The sequence below is a fragment of the Acomys russatus genome, chromosome 7 (assembly GCF_903995435.1).
Source record: "Acomys russatus chromosome 7, mAcoRus1.1, whole genome shotgun sequence".
In the NCBI taxonomy this organism is placed as follows: Eukaryota; Metazoa; Chordata; class Mammalia; order Rodentia; family Muridae; genus Acomys; species Acomys russatus.
The window spans coordinates 45021612-45035028 of NC_067143.1; the positions used below are offsets into that span (position 1 = coordinate 45021612).

At 43.3% G+C, this 13417-nt stretch overlaps 1 protein-coding gene across 1 annotated transcript in view; it reads left to right on the plus strand.

Annotated features, from left to right (window-relative positions):
- The first annotated feature begins 3488 nt into the window (after positions 1–3488).
- Positions 3489–13417, plus strand: part of Rab30 (RAB30, member RAS oncogene family) — an 88025-nt gene continuing 78096 nt past the window's right edge. Inside the window, exon 1 of the mRNA XM_051148951.1 lies at positions 3489–3688. The gene's annotated coding sequence lies outside the window, so the exon portion shown is untranslated. The remainder of the gene's footprint in view (positions 3689–13417) is intronic.

Below are 13417 nucleotides of genomic sequence, written 5' to 3' on the forward strand. Positions count from 1 at the left end.
CCTCTGCCTCCTGAATAATGGGATCACAGTCAAATGTCACCATGCCTGGCTTACTCTTTTCTATTCTACTCATTCATTCCTTAAAGCCTGAAACCTGGTGACTTCTCACTATATTGTTAATTAATAGTTTATAAGAAAAATAACAAAATCTAGTAGGCTTTTATGGGGAAACAATGCCAGCTAGGGAGAAAAATTCTCAGGAACTATCTCAAAAGCAGCAAGAAAAGCTAGGAGTGGTGGCACACATCTGTAATCCTAGCACTTGGGGAGGCAGAGGCAGGCGGATCTCCAAGTTTGAGGTCTACAAAGGGAGTCTAAGATAGCCAAAAATACACAGAGATACCCTGGGTGGTGGGGGGTGGGGTAAGGCAGAAGACAACTAAAATTCAATAAAGGCATAATGCCCAGCATGATAATCACATAGCAAAACAAAGCAATAATGTAAACAGTGTATCACCCTTAAAGATTTCTTAGCTGTGACAGTGTTCTTATGTAACTGTCACCAATCTATTCCACAACAGTGTGTTTCCAGCAAAGGACACTTATTACATACAAGGAACATGCTATTTACTTTCAGTATTGCAACTATAATTGAAAGTACTCTATGTCAACATTACTCACAATAGTGAGTTTTGTATATTACCACTTTAGAGAAAGAACAAAATCCTTCCACAATCATTTCCTTACACGTAGAAGCATGGTTTTGTAGTTTTCTTGTATACCTGTGTTGATGGCTTGAACTCTGAGCAAACTAAAACCCACTGGACCACAACCTTTAAATAGGTGAAGTGTATATGTGAATCTCATTTCAGTAAAGCTGTTTATAAAAAAAAAGATACAACTCAGAGGATCACCCTTTATAACAAGTTCACACAGATGCATCATCAAAAGTTCTCAAAAACCTATGAGTATATACCTACTTACACAATTGGTTACAGTTGAGCATCTCTGCATACTTGAATTTCTTGAAATGGTTATATTCATGAACACATAGTTTATCAGCATACATTCTTACAAAAACATGTTCTCTAGCGTCCCTTTAATTATCAAAGCCTGTTAAAATAAGATGGTAAGATTAAAAAAAGGCTTGCTTTTCCAAATAGTCATTAATTAAAATTAATTTGGAGTCATTTAGATTTGAAATTTCGTTATATTTACCTTAAGCTGTGTAGGAAATCAGGCAGGAAACTCTATGTCAAACAGTTATAAACATAACAGGGCACTAACCAGAGTCTTTGGTTTCCTAAATATTCCCAACTCAAAACATGTCTAAAATATGAAAAATTTAAATTATCTAAACGAATTAAAGATTTTTCCAAGGGGAAAAAAAAAAAACCACAAAGCATAGTTGCTAACACCAAATATTGTGACCATCTATGTCAACGTAGAAATTGAGACCTGTGGCATTCACCTTAGTCAAAGAGGAGGTCAGACAGAATATATTTTGTTTTTCCTGTTAAAATGTTTTCTCTTAAGTTTCTAAAGAATATGGGAGGTTTTCCCTATAAAAGTTAAGGAGTAAATTGTAGAGTCTTTCTAAAAGACACTGGTATTTTTCCCATGCAGTAGTGGTTGAGTATCCATTATATATAAGGCTTGAATATTTCAAAGTACTCAATCACACGACAAATTATAGAACCCATTACACTATATTGGCCCCATTTTTCACACTATTTCCACCCAATCTGTTAGTTTTCCTTCAATAAGTCTTCCACAGTAACTCAAACTAAGGTTATCGCTCATAAAAATGTCTTATAAAACAAAGATTCATTAACCTGAAGCATCTCTACTGTTAAATCAACGGAAAGAAAGAGAATGGTAAACACTTAGCTTCCTTTCTAGCATTTACCACCATTACGAGCAGAAGAACAGTGATATATGAAGCTTTTATGTTGTTGAATTCATGGAAGAATGGCTTTTGCCACTGCTGTGGTTTCTTCTTACTTTTTAACTGCCACCATCTGCACACATCTTTGACTGTTACTACTGTGTTTTGGCAACTTAAAAACCAGTCTGCCTAGCTTTTTGAAAGGAAGATCTACTTATCAGCTGAATTTTATTAACTTCTAACAGAGGCACAGTATGTATTTTCGTTGATGCAAACAAACCAGTGCTGGGGAACCAATCGAGGGTCTTGATTGTGCTAGGCGAGCACCACTGAGCTACGTCTCCTGCACAAAACTCGGGAGGGGAATAATAAAATACATAGAGACCCTCAGTAGGAAGTAGATTTCCCCATCTTTCCATAGTGAACTTCAGAATCTGAAAAACAAAGACACACAGTACTGTTTTAGTGACCGGGGAAAACGGATAATTTGAGAAGCTGAGCAAAAGGCCTCGAAAGTTCTTAAGTATCGTACATTTGGAATACTCCAAAGAAGACACTGAATGCATTTTAATTGGTGAGGGTACCGAGTAGGAAGGGAAGGGAATAGTTAATGCCTTAACTAACGTTATCTGCATGAAGATATCACAGGGAACCACATAATTTTGCACGATTAATATACAGTAACAAAAGAAAAGGTAAGTTGGCGATCCGTGGTTGTCAACTTCGAGTATCCGCAGTATTTCAGCATAGTTCATTCAGCGTTGGTCCGAGTAAGATCCCTCCTCACTTGTAGTCCCTTTTCAATGTCTTTCACTTTCGCTGGAGGGTAAGGAAGATTCGGTACTAACTTCTTTCAGTAGCTCCTTCTTTCTTATTTTCAGGGCCAAAGCTACAACGCTTCGCGTTCACATTACCTACCAATGGTTTGATGCCCTTCGCAAATCACGACCGTATGAAAATTCAGTGGTGGGGGCAACTGTCCAACACCTGAGAGAGGGAGCGTGAGGGATGGAGGAAAACAGTAAGACAAAAAATAACCTAGGTTTAGCTCCACTCATAGGGTGCAAGCGGGCTTTTCGTTCTACAGGCGCGAGGCATGCGTACCGAGTCCCTACATTATAACAGAGACATCTGCCCAGATAGCACGGCTAGGAAGCCTAAGGGGTCCTCCACGCTCAGCAGTAAGGCTACTTACGCCCTGTGTCCCCGGCTAGCGAGGCCCTGTGCAACCTCTGCGGGTTGAGGCTCACTCCGACTCGCGGTGTCATCTCAGGTCCGACTACTCAGTGTAGCCTCCGTCCATCATCCCTAGCCGGTGCACGAGGCTATCAACCCCTACGTCCCCGCCTCACCATTCTCATCACGCCACCTCTCAGCACCACGAGCCCACCCGAATCCTCGGCCCGCCGTAGCTCCTGAGCTAACAACATGGCGGCCGGTCCAGTCCCTCTCTGGGCGCTCCAACCGGAGCATCCTGGGCATTGTAGTTCCGGCTGTGGTCTCTGCGTCCCTCTCGGACTTCAGAGGACTACAGATCCCAGAATGCACAGCTCTGGAGCATGGCTATTGGGGCCGCTCGGACAGAGGGATGATGTCATTGCAAAAACCCCACTGCATTCATTGTGCTACGGTCTATCCACCCCCCCTCCCGCTGCTGCTGTTGCTGCTGCTGCTGCTGCTGCTGCTGCTGGGCTCGCTATTGCCGCTCGCTCCAGCTGATCCTTGAGTAGCAGCAGGACCAGGGCAGGGACTGACTCCAGTCTTTGGACTTAGGACAACGCAGCACCTTCCCTTGCGTGCGTGACTCATTCGTTATCATTTCTGTTTATGCCTGGGGTGGGGAGAAAAATCCCAAACCAGGTGAGTTGAAGTGGATTTATTCAAATTGTTCTCCCAAGTTATTCCTCCCGCTTAGTTCTCAAGGCTTTCTTTTAAGAAGATGGGGCCGGGAACGGGGCGGGGGTGTATGGATTTGGGAGGTTCTCACTGGCGCTGCTAAGGGCTAAATCGCTCTGTGCAATTTGGGTCACTGCAAAGAACAACTCTTGCAACCTGCCCCCGCCAAGGGACTGGTATCTGCCAATTTTCTCGCCTCAGCCACCCCCCCCCCCCTTACCCTTTCTGAGGCTGGGAGAGGGGGCTGGGCTGGGAAGGATGTTGGGAAGTACAGTTGGAAAACATGAGGAGGGCAAAGGTGGCAGACTGCAGTCCTGTCATGCCGCGGCTCCAGTGCTGAGATTTGAGTGAGAAAGGGTGATGTGTTGGGAGAAATGGAGACAGTGATTTAATGTGGCCGTACTTTAGAACATTTGTGTCGCTTGGACTAGCACACACTATTTTTAAGATGAGCATGTTACTCTTGAGTCGCTTAAGTTTCGTAGGGCTTTATTTCATGTTTTACGTCTGTGTCATTTGTCTCGCTTCCCCCCCCCCCCCCCCCGCCGATGATTTGAGGCGACAGTGTCCTTTAATGGTGCACTCTGTGCCGGTCAGAAATATCTCACGTGTTTAGGGAAGATTCTCTTAGACTGCTATAAGCGGCATTTTTGTTAAGCGTTTTTTATTTTTGTGTTCTCCCGACTGCGGGATTCAGGATTGTTTGGAAGTGGAACTGATAGATTTGTGCTTGTGTGCGTGTTTTAAATTACATCGCAGTAGGCTCTTGCCACTTACAGTGGTGCTGTAACAAGCTGCCGTTTCCGAGGCTTAGTCTCCACTCACAAATAACGGTTTGTAGGTTTGTAGACGGAATCAATTAGGGAACCTGGGCACTTTTTTTTTTTTTTTTTTTTTTAACACTTTAGGGAAAGGAAAAGTTAGACGTGCTGCCACCTTTTACTGGCCATCACTCTGAAAGGTATCCAAGAACAGCGAGCCTGGCCAGGGAAACCACGGAGCATGGTCGTGTGCATTTCGCTTGAATTTTGCTTTTCAATGAACTGACACATTTAACAAGGCAGGCGACAGGACGCTGGCTCTCCTCTTTACAGAGTCACTGGGATGAACACTGCAACAAATATGTTCCTTTGAGATAAACAGCTGGCTGGCTCCGGAACAGATGGGGCCAGTCTTAGCTGAGAGATATACAACCTTGGGAAATGAATGGACTTAGGGTCAACCACACCCCCTCTAGGAATGTCAGAAGAAGGAGAAATGCCAGAGTATTTGCTCAACTCCAAAATGCTAAAGCTTGTCATAGCTGAGCCAGGCTTTGGGGGGAAAAGTCATGAATCGATTTTATACATTTTTAATTTAGATGCTTAGGTCTCCAAAGTTGCAGCTGGGTGACAGTTTGTTCAACGCTTCCTGCTACTGAATGCAAAGGACAGTCCATTGTATGGGCTATGTAAGTGGAGGGGTTTATTGGGGGTGCAATGTGTAGCATTTAGATTTGGGGAAACATCAACAGTCTGTATTTGCTTCTTTCTGTATTTTTATGGTGACACTCTGCCCTTCTCCTCAATGCCTTTTCTTTCTCTCTGTTTCCTATCTCTTCAGATTCCATTTTTTTTCCTTGTCTATTTGTAGTAAGGACTGTTTTTTCCCTCAGTGTCAGGTCGGTATCCCATCTCTTTTTCTAAGTCACTTTCTAAGCTCTGTACACCGCCCTCCACATCTTCATCCTCCTCTCCTTGAAGGAACCCTGCAGTTGGAGGGTGTAGGCTCTGTGAGCATCTTTATTCAGACTCTTCTTTGAAGAGGTTCTGGCATTTATTTTCCTTGGAGTCTGTGCTTGGCAGGATGACACCGGTGAGCCTGATCCAGGGCTGGGACTGTGGTTTTCATGGCAGACATAACCTGGGCCCAGAGCACATGGACAGTGAGCGCAGCGTTGGAGCTCTTTTAGTTTTCTTTTCCGTGGCACCTGCCAAAAAGTCCCCATGGTTTAGCAATTTTTTTTTTAATGCTTTACACAAAATGCCCTCATAATTCCAAGGAAGTAGTCTTAAGTAGCTTCCCCTTCATTTGGTATTTTTGTTTCTTATCCCTATTTCCAGAGGGAAAACAATTAGCGAATGCTGGTAACCACTTCAGGCAGGCAGACTGCTGGCTTGTGATTCTGAAGGTAATTGAAGTCCCTGCCATTTTGTCTTTTTGTGGAGGACACAAGTTAGCTGCTCTCCTGGAGCTGGGTGTGGTGGCAGCTGTATCTCCTCTTTACTTAACCAGGTATTTAAGGTCCACTGTCCATTTGAAGTCAGCCTCTGTGATAAGTGGATGAGGCTTCTTTTGTACCAGCTTGAGTTAATTTCCTTCTGCAAGGCTTCCTCACACACTGGGTGGGTACGGGAATAGGGGGGGGAGGGTTAGTAAGGAGAAGTGAGATGAATGGAGGATTAATTTTGGATCCACCACGGCTGTCCTTATGACTTTCAAGAGCTGTAAATTTCATCCTGCCTCAGCTTGCACATCTGCGAAGGGGCGCCAGCCCTTGCTTCTTGGTTGGCCTGGCTTTTCACTATACTCCTCCATGATAAAGCCTGAAACTTATTCTGAGAGCAAATGGCAATCGAGCAGGTATTGTGTGATAAGCACCTTGGTACCTCTATGAAGAGAAATGTTGTTCGCCTGTTCCCCCTCCCCTGATTGAATTATTCCAAGTGTGATATACACTTCTTCCCAGAGGTTTGTAAGGTGGGATGAAAGTACAATATGACTCTGTTCCCTTTTCTGGGGCAATCAAGGAAGGTTTCCTATAGGAAGTGGCACTCAAGTATGAGTGATCAGGGAATAATTTGGGGTGACAATGGGAGTTGCTTAGAGTAGAGCCAATAGGGCTTTAGGCGGAAGGAAATACATATTCAGCATACAAAGAGTGGTGCGTAGACAGAGTAGAACAAAGGAACTGGAAGACATGGGAGAGGTTGGAGTCTGGGCAGTTTTGAATGACAAGGTGAATTTGGTAGAAAAGTGCTTTAATTAGCTAGACGAATGTCATATATGGAATTATATCTTAAAACACCCGAGCATTAGTGAGATGGGCCTTTGGGCATAAGCCTGGGGACTGGAGTTCAGGCCCTAGAATCGATAGTGGGAAGAGAAGACTGACTTCTGATTTCCATGTGTGCTGATGTGTAGGACACACACACACACACACACACACACACACACACACACACACAGACACACAGACACACACACACACACACACACACACACACACACACGCAGACATACACAGACGCGCGCACGCACACACACACTCCAATAATAAATGTCAGACATGTTTAAAAGATAGAGAGGAAATTAGAAGACAGCTGGGACAAGTTGAGTCCGTGGAGGTGGGATAGTAGGTCATTTCGGGAGACTAGGAGATAGGTGATGATGTTGGCTCTTGGTGGAGACTGGAGAGACACTAAGCTTGAAAATTATCGTTGTCTAAATGTGTTGATTTATTAGATGAGAGAATAAGAAGAAAAAGGAGAACATGATTTGTGTTTTTCCTTTTGAAGCAAACCTGATGACTTTTACAGAGAAAGAGAAAGCTGAAAAAAAAAAAAAGAAAAAAAAAGAGAAAGCTGATTAGACACTTGACTTTGTTTGTTCAAGAAAAGGGGGAGAGGACTAGAGGTTATGTTGAACTTGAGGTTCCTAGGGTTGTTCCTATGGCTCTGTAGGGTGTGCCATTGTAGTCTAAGGAAGAGGGCTCTAGTGAGGCTAGGACGGGACACTACTCATATTTAATGTATAATATTGGCAACAGCATATTCATTTTCAAGGTTTAGTTTTCTTATCTATAAAATGGGTTTATTCCACCACAGTATACTAATGTCCAGATGTATGTGCACTGTGCTAGGAATGCAACACCCAGTGAGATAGCGTTTGCTTTCAAGAAACTTCTCTAAAGAGAGAAAGACACGAGAGCAAGTGGGGAGGGGGTAGATAGCAGTCGTAGGACAGCGCAGCCACACAGGAGGCACCCAGTCTTGGAGGTAATGATGCGGCCCACAGCCTTTAGCTATAAAAATGAAGACAAGGAACAGTTCTAGAGAGGAGGTTCCCAGGCATTGCACAAATTGGGGACTCTGCATGTTTGTTAACTGGACAGGCTAGCCTAGGTCTCTAAGGATACTTTGGAAATAAAGGAAAATTTCAACATATGGGAAGATGCAATTAAGCTGGGTGTGGTGGCACATGCCTTTAGTCCCAGGGCTTGGGAGGCAGAGGAAGGCAGATGGCTGTGAGTTCGAGGCCAGACTGGTCTGCAAAGTGAGTCCAGGACAGAGGGGGCTACACAGAGAAACCTTGTCTGGAAAAAAAAAAAAAAAAAACAGAAAGAAAGAAAAGAAAAGAAAAAGAAAAAGCAATTAGTGATAATGTAACATCAAATGTATAGTCCTTGAAGTGGTTTATGGATAAGTTTTAGGGAAATTCAGAAGTGTTTCTGTTCTGGTTTCTTTTGGGGCTCAACTTCCTAAATTCAAGTTAGTTTATAAAAAATCGTTCTGATGCCCATAGTAGTCCCTAAGTCGATGGACTTTTTGAAAAATTTTATGTCGTATGTATATAGTGCTCTGCCTACATGTAGGTCTGTGTGCCAGAAGAGGACACCAGATCTCATTATATGGTTGTGAGCCACCATGTGGTTGCTGGGAATTGAACTCAGGGCCTTCGGAAGAGTAGCCAGTGCTCTTAACCTTTGAGCCATCTCTCCAGTTCTGGACTTTTTGAATTTTACAGGTAAGCAAAGTCACACGTACACAAAATAAACACAATTGGGTAAACTCCTGACACTGTTTTTCTGTAGGAAAGATCTATAACTGCATGTAAAATTCTCTAATGTATCTTCCCCTCTTATTTTATTATTGCACAGGAGGGGCAAAAGACAAAACATCTCAGTGTTATAATTACTTAGGAAGTCATTGCTGTCTTTTCTTGGCTGTTGTGGAAATGTGGCCAGGATTCAGTAAACATTTCCAGGTGAAGAGGAATTTTATGTGATCTACAGATAACTTATTTTCAGGTTCCTTCCCACTGGAATCTAACGTCTGGAAACTTGGGATTCTTTTTCTTTCTTTCACTATTGGGGACTAAATCTATAATATAAGGGTGCTTTGAAGGTCATCAGAAAGGCAGGACCCATGAGGTCTCTTACCATTCAGTATGTGTGTTCTTGGACAAATACTTTAACTCTTTGAACGTGTTTCCTAGGAGGATGGTTGTGAGGATTAAAGGAGATTCTATTTTCAGATTTATTTATTTATCGTATTTGTACACGTGTGTGTGTGTGTGTGTGTGTGTGTGTGTGTGTGTGTGTTTGTGTTTGTATAGTGACCTCAGAGGCCAGCAGAGGATGTTAGAGCCCCTGAAAGATGTTACAGATGGTTATGAACCACATGTGGGTGCAGGGAACTGAACCGAACCTGGGTCTTCTATGAAAGTAGCAATACTCTTAAGTACTGAGCCACCTCTTTAAGCCTGAGAATATATTTTAAGCATCTGGTCAGAAGCCTGATATAACTGGTGTTCATGGGGGCCTTAAATTTTTTTCTTTAAGATTTATTTTATTTTATATGTGTGACTGTTTTGACAACATGCATGTATCACATATATGTACACACATGAGTGTACCACATGTATGCCTGGTGCATATCCGATCCCTTAAAACTGGAGTTGTCGATGGTTATGAGTTACCATGTGGGTTTTGGGAACTGAACCCAGATCCTGTGCAATGGCAAGTGCTCTTAGTTACTGAGCCATCTGTGCAGCCCAATGGAAGCGACTTTAAACATTTATTGATAATTTTCAATGTTTCATTTACTGGGTGATGGCCTATTAGTACTCCTAGTGACAAGTGAGAAATGGTGTAATGAGACCAGCTGTAGTTCACATCCTCAGCACTGAGGTGCTGGAATCAGCCTCTGCCAGAAATGTCTGATGTGCATCTTATCATGAGGGAATAGTTAAACAAATGTAAATTGTGATCTTCAGAGCATTGTGAATGAATCATGGAATAGAATGAAAGGTAAACATTAAGAGAGGTTAAAGGGATAAGACAACAAAGCAGCTTGTAATCTTTGAGTGAAGCCCTAAAAACAAAGGAAAACACTTGAGGAAATTTGAATGGGAGGTGCACATTAGGTGGCCATTAAGATCCCGCACGCCTTTAATCCCAGCACTCAGCAGGCAGAGGCAGGCAGATCTCTGAGTTCAAGGCTAGCTCCCGTTAAAAGAGTTGAGATAAACCCTGTCTGGAAAACCAAACCAAACCAAACAGAAATTCTTATTGGATGTGTAGATACTAGTGTATCCATTAGGTGGTGTTGTTAAACGTTGTTTCCAGGAGGAAAACTGGAGGGCACATTTGTGGGACATTTTCTTGATTGATTAATGTGGGAGGGCCCTGGCCACTGTGGGTAGCACCACCCCTAGGCAAGTGTTCCTGGGAGGAATAGCAAAGATAGCTGAGCCGGGCACAGTGGTGCAGGCCTTTAATCCCACCACTCAGGAGGCAGAGGCAGAGGCAGAGGCAGGTGAATCTCTGTGAGGTCGAGGCCAGCCTGGTGTACGAAGCGAGTCCAGGACAGCCAAGGCTACACAGAGAAACCCTGTCTCAGAAAAAGAAAGAAAGAAAGGTAGCAAGCAAGCAAGCTGAATCTGAGCTTGGAATTAGTCAGCAAGCTGCACTCCTTGTTTTTCTAAGTTTCTGGCCCCATGGCTCCTGCTCCTGCCTTGCCTTTCTTCTCCCAAGCTCGATTTGGTCAGTGTTTTATCACAGCAACAAAAACCTAACTACGGCGTGTGTAAAATAGCTCTGACAAATTTCCATGCACATAACTACATAACTACATGCTGTCTGTAAGGTGCTGGCGCCTCTTACTAAGCCGGTTCATATCCATCTTCCTTGTAGTTCCAATAGTGTTTTTTAGCAGGTTCTTCTTGCTCTCATAAAGTGTTTTCTATTCTGTCAACCAGACAGGTGCCTAAGTTAAGTCCAAGGTCCTGTGCTGGGTGTTTTGATAGAGAAACAACTTTATTCTATAAGGGTCAGATTTTTTTTTAAGTAGGGTCTTCAAAAGTAGATGGTCTGTGAAGATGTATTCTGCATGCTATCTCTTTCTTTCAATCCTGTGCAGGTAAAAAAAAAAATGTTTAAATAGTGTTAATTGATTGATGATGTGTATGTATACCAGAGGACAGCTTCTGGGAGTCAGATTATTTTCTCCTACCACATGGGAACCCGGGCCTCCGACTCTCTCAGGTTAGCACGCACTTTCTCCTGCTGAGCTATCTCACTGGCCCATGTGCTACAGATTTTCGCTCCATTTTCTTTTTTATATGTAATTAAGGGAACAAGTCTCTGCGAGGTTAAGTAATTTTTTTTTTTTTTTTTTTTTTTACCCCCAAGAACAAATGTAGACTTATTAAAGACAGCCTGTGGGAGGGGTCCAAGGGAACTTTTCTGTTACTTGGAGTTAAGCTAGCTAAAACAACATGGATGATGATGGCGATGAGGAGTCTTTGGAAGTATTCTGGAGCCTGAGGTCTCAACTTGTCCAGCTGTTTCCTGTTTGCTTTGCTTTTTGACTGAAAGCCTAGGCTTCCCGGAGGCAGAACTAGCTGGCTGGTGACTGTGTCCGTGCTACTATCAGTCACACTGTGCCAACGTTAGCTGGGTTCCAGGAGGGTGATAGGTTTTACTTGATTCTTCCTTCCCCAACTTATTTTGAAAAATTTATAACCTTTTATGTTCCTTTTATCAGAATTCATTTGCTTACTCTATGCATATGCTCACACCTTTTTGTTGTTGTTGCTGTTTGTTTGTTTGTTTGTGTGCTTGTTTGTTTTGGTTCTGCCTTTTTGTTTTCCTGGGACAGTCTCACTTTGTACACCAGGTTGGCCTTGAACTCACAGATATGCCTGCCATTGCGTCTGGAGTGCAGAGATTAAAGGTGTGCACCACCCAGACCTTAAGGCAGGGCATGGTGCTGCACACTTTTTATCTCAGCATTTGGGCGGGGGTGGTGGGGGGTGGTGGGTGGGGGGTAGGGGGGAAGTAGGGGGGTGGGGGGTGGGATGGGGTAGAGGTAGACCTAGAGCTACATGGTGAGACTTTGTTTTAAGAAAACCCAAACACCACCATCACCACCCAAAAACCAAAACCAGCAGGGTGGTGCTGGTGGCTGTGCAGGCCTTTAATTCCAGCACTCAAGGAGGCAGAGGCAGGTGGATCTCTGAGTTTGAGGTCAGCCTGGTCTACAGAGTAAGTTCCAGGACAGCCAGCCAAGGCTACCCAGAGAAACCCTGTCTTGAAAAAAACCAAAAGTGTTATGTGATGTTATGTTGTAGCAGTGCTTTCCCAACTTCCTCTACCATTCTAGCGATTTACTAACTTTTTGTATATGTGTGTGTGCAGTGTGTGTTTGCATATGTGTGTATATGTGTTTGGAGGACAAAGGTTAATGTCTGATACCTTTCTTAATCCCTCCCATGCTTATCCTTTGAGACTCAGTGTTTTAATAAACTTGAAGCTTCTTTACGCTGTCTGGCTGAGGAGTTCCAGGATCCTCTTGGTCTCCCTTTTGGCGCATGTGCCTTTGAACCCAGCTTCAGCTTATTCATTCGGGTTTGTTTGTCTGTTTAGTTTTTTTGAGACAGGGTTTCCTTTGTGGAGCCCTGGCTGTCCTGGAATTGTTCTGTAGACCAGGCTAGACTCGAATTCACAGAGAGCCACCTGTCTCTGCCTCGCGCCACCATGCCTGGCTAAGCTCAGCTTAAAAAAACATGGATGCTGAGGATTCGAACTCGTTCCCTCATGCTTCCACAGCAAGCACATTACCAATTGAGCTCTCTCCCTAATAATCTTTCTATAAACAGATGTTTGATCCAAAATTTAGTCAGGTATGATTTACACAAAATAACTGTGTCCTTTTAGCTGTTTGCCTTTAGCGTACCATAAATATCTGTCTTGTCTGGTGCTGAGATCTTTGACCGTCTTAAGTTTGTTGTTCTTTAGGCTGGATTTGGGATTTTCTGGTCATGTTCTCATTATTAAGCTTGGATTAAAGATTTGTGGCTGGAATCTTCTGTTGGTGATGCTGTACCCTCGCCTCCTCCACCCCACCCCCCCTTTGCATCTTAGGGATGTGAGGGTCAGTTCGTCAGATCATTCATTGGTGATTTGAGAGTTGAGCCTGTGTTCAGGCCTTCCCACTGAAGGGGCATCATATTTAAATGACTTATGGGGGGGGGTGTCTTGAGGTTATGTGAATATCCTGCTTCTCAACAACTTTCTTTCTTTTTTTTTTTAATATTTTTATTTAATTTTAATTTATGTGCATTGGTGTGGGGGTGTTAGATCTTGGAGTTAACAGACAGTTGTGAGCTGCCATGTGGGTGCTGGGAATTGAACCCGAGTGCTTTGGAAGAGCAGGCAGTGCTTTTACCCACTGAGCCATCTCTCCAGCCCCTCAACAACTTTCATCTAATATTTTCTTTTTCTTTTTTTTTTTTTTTTTGCAGTTTTTTTTTATTAATTTATTCTTGTTACATCTCAATGTTTATTCCATCCCTTGTATCCTCCCATTCCTCCCCCCCCCATTTTCCCATTATTCCCCTCATCTAATATTTTCTAAACTCCCTCATCCT